This window comes from Lycium ferocissimum, chromosome 3 (assembly GCF_029784015.1).
Source record: "Lycium ferocissimum isolate CSIRO_LF1 chromosome 3, AGI_CSIRO_Lferr_CH_V1, whole genome shotgun sequence".
Lineage (NCBI taxonomy): Eukaryota > Viridiplantae > Streptophyta > Magnoliopsida > Solanales > Solanaceae > Lycium > Lycium ferocissimum.
In genome coordinates this window covers 67621947-67625894 of record NC_081344.1, presented here as the reverse complement: position 1 = coordinate 67625894, position 3948 = coordinate 67621947, and the positions used below count along the sequence as shown (strand labels likewise).

The 3948-nt window shown below is 36.5% G+C and overlaps 1 pseudogene; it reads left to right on the top strand.

Moving 5' to 3' along the window:
* Positions 1 to 640: 640 nt before the first annotated feature.
* LOC132049021 (uncharacterized) lies at positions 641 to 3002 on the top strand (annotated as a pseudogene).
* The last annotated feature ends 946 nt before the right edge of the window (positions 3003 to 3948 follow it).

Sequence of the window (3948 nt, the reverse complement as noted above, 5' to 3'; positions counted from 1 at the left end):
ACAGTATCTACATTAGCTGGTGAAGAAAAAATAAGATATTTTATGATGACAAAATGAGTTTATTAAATTTGTTGTTGTGTTGATGAGTTAATGATTGGAGTTTGTTTTATGATCTCTGGAACTTATGTTTCAAATCTGGATTGTTATGTACTAGTAGATTTGGCCATTTAATCGTGTGTTAGATTATTGAAATTTGAAAAACGTATTTTTGTGAAGAAAATTTTAAATAATTGAACATCAGACATAAATACCCGAGCTTTAGTCACACATGCCTAAAATACATGCAAAATTGATTGAACTTCAAACAATTACTCGGAGTAAAATTTGTAACTTCGGATACAAATTTTGCAATTTCTTTTAACCTCAATTACGGCTTAAAAAACGCCCCAAAATCGGGTATTTATGTACTTTGCCGGTTCGTCCTCTTGTTTTGCCACCTATCTTTTGTTTGAAAACATTAAAGAAGCCCAAAATAATGTCAAAGTAGTTGGTCATTTGCACTTTGTCCCTAGTTTTTGCTGGTCTTTAATTTTTCTACTAAGAAAAATATTTTTTTGTGGGGACATAAGTTCGTAATTTCGCTTGTCATAATGTTTCGTAAATTATCTTTCGATTAGACATAAATTCAATTCTTAGACAAATGGCATTAAAGGCAATGAGCCCATTTAAAGGGATTAAAGTCCAGCCCATTTGAAGGATAAACCTTGCAATTTCTTGGGGCAATTCACACGGTGCCCCATCTTAAAGGTGCTCTTTAATTTTGTCACTCAAATAAGTGGTCTTTAATTTTTTTCCCTTCGGCTTGTAAGTAATAAAAAAAATTATTTGAAAATATTCCGGTTTACGTTACAGTTCGAATCAGAACAAAGTAAAAAAATTCGCAAAAACAAGGTTTCATAGCAAATTATCTTATTTGGGCAAAGTTACATAGAAAGTATCTCTTGTTTGGCATAGTTTTGTAGAAACTAAGTTATCCTGCTTGAACTATGCCACAAACATAGTTTACCTAGAAAGTATGCCTTATCGAATGTTACGTAGAAATTAAGTTATCTCTGAATTATACTGAAGGCCTAACTTTACTTGAATAATCATGATGTTTATGAAATATTGTCTTGCGAAATTGTTTTTTTTATAATAGGGCTTGAACCCAAAATTCTTGATTTCATATACCCGACGAATAAAGGTACTTTAGCGATAAATTTTTATTAAGTGTGAAATACGGGCAAAAATTAAAAAAAAACCAGCGCTTTGAGGGACAAAATTAAAGACCAGTTTATATGAGGCCAATCCGCGCAAAAAAAAAAAAAAAATTTCTTCGTTGGTTCATCACCAGTTGAGTCCATAATGTTCCGGCCCAGCAATAAGACAGCCCAGTAGTATTTCTAACACAGAGCCCAAAAGTAATGCTTTGACCCACTAATAACTGCAAAAATTTCCCTCTCGAAAAGCTTGCCAACAGTTCAATTGGCAAATCCAACCTAGCCACAACAATGAAGAAGAAACCCAAATTAATGGCCCAAAACACAAATACAATATTATTCCCTACCCAAATCAATATTATACCCAACCCACATTCTCAACCTATATTTTCAGCCCACACCACAATACTCAATCCAGCCCATACCCGAAATTGACCCGACCCGGTCCAACCTCTCTTTCCACTCTCTCTTCCGCTCCTCTCACGTTCTCTCCACTCCTCCGTGTCCCCCCACGCCTCTGCCACGCCGTAACAATGAAGAAGAACAAAAATCCACCACCACCTTCACCTCTACAGATTTGAAATCCCTAATTTGTGACCACAGGCTCTTCTTCGACAAGCTAATTCCACCTAGATTCTACCTCCCTAAAGATGAACCCGACACCTGGTATCGTGGTCTCCCTAAAGCCGCTAGAGCATCCTTAAAAAAGCAATCCAAAGAAAACCTCAAAAAAGCCCGTCGCAATCGCCTTGACCCTGAAAAGAAAAGAGCAGTCCTCAACCCTCCAACAATCCCTTCAGAATAAGCAAACAACTGATGACGTGGATGATCACGTTGAATCCAACCCCATTAATTTGGAGGATAACCCTAACCCTAACCCTAATAATGATAATGATAACTCCTCTGTTACGTATGAAGAGTTGAGGCAAAGGCTACGTAGAAAGATCCAAATGCTCCGTGGTAATCGAGGTGATGGGGAGAGTTTGGACAGCAAAAAAATGAAAAGGATGGATTTTTTAGCGAAATCCGAGGGTAAGAAGAAAAAGAGAGGTGAAGATGAAGATAATATAGAGAGTTTGGGAAGGTTAAGATTGGTGACGATGATGATAAGAAAAAGAAGAAGAAGAAGAAAGTATCGAAAGCGAAGGAATTGGAAAGGTTGAAGAGGTTGGAAGAAGTGAAGAGAGAGGATAGGACGTTGGCGGATAAGGAAGCGTGGAAGGCAGCGGAAAAGAAGGCAATGGGAGTTAAGGTTTACGATAATCCTAAGCTGTTGAAGGAGAGTATGAAGAAGGAGAAGAAAGAAGAGAAGAGTTCGCAAAAGTGGAAGGAAAGAATGGAGACTACGGACAAGTTGAAGAGCGAGCGACAACAGAAGAAAGGGATAATATTGCTGGTAAAGCCAAGGAGAAGAAGATGAGGAGAAGATTGCTAAAAGGGAGAAAAGCTTATGAGGCGGGGATTTGAGGACGAAAGGAAGGCTACATTACTCAGGATAAAAGCTAAACTGGTGATGAACTCTTTTTTCGTTTGTTTACTTATGTTGAATTTAGATGCTATTTCATTTGGAGAGAAAGTTTTGTGATTGTTCTGAAATCTTTTAGTAATTCTATGCTATTCAAGTTTAAACCTTATTTAGTAACGTGTCGGTTAAGTAGCCTATCCCAACTGGTTTGGGATTGAGGCATTGTTGATTTGTAGTAAAATGTTGGTTCATTATTTGTTTTCATGAAGTTATTAGCATGATAATATATGCTTGTTACCAAATATCATTAGTTTGAGTAGAACATATTGTCTACATGCATTTCTCATACAGATGGTGGAAATGGAACAAATATGAGATGAAACGTGGATTCTTTTTTCTCGAAAAAATATTTACTTGGCATTGTCAGCATATCTTTTATGAATAAATATTTTACATGTAAAGTGGCTACATATATGTTTGCAAAAAATTTAGCTACACCCTTTAGAGATAGACCAACCTATGCCCAAGTGTCATGACCTGATGTCATTAGTCTATTTCAGTGGTAGGCTAGTTTCTATCACGCTCTACTTGAAAAGCTTGCTTTCTTAAACAAAGTACTTTATTTTTTTAAGAGCCCTTTGAGAAGCTAAGCTCCTTCAGAATTCAGATAGTAAGATTGTCTTTTACTTCATAATGCTCGTGATTATTAGATGATAGTCATTTTGTCGCTCAAATATAATCTCTGTAGGTGTAGTTAGTAACTACAGAGTAATTGAAAACTGAAAGCACAAAGCTTTAAGCACGGGCTTAGCGAAGAAAAAAAAAAAAAATAGAAATGTAATGCAACAAATTTAACTATAAACACAAATTATAATTAGTTGGAGAAAAGAATGGAAAAGTTATAATTAAGATACAGATGGCTTCACGCTGTTAAAGATGTGAAGGTGCACTCACCTTATCACCTTGACGCTTACACTAAAAGTGCCAGGTTAAGCAAGGCGAAGTAAACAAATTTGGCTCATTGAGCTTCAGGGCTTAAGCTCGCTTTAGGTGACCCTTTAAGAACACTATTGACGAACTACACTTCTTTCAATTGTGATATTCCCAAATGATTGAGAATGTAACGGAGGGGAATTTAGTCACGCAAATTGGGATTTCATTGTAAGGTAGTGGAGTTGTGGAAGCGTATGTTGTGAACTGATCCATAATTTCCTGCAAGTGTCCTGGTTATGAATCTTGCATGTTAAGGGCTGAAGGACCGGAAAGTAGTAATACTAGTGTCAC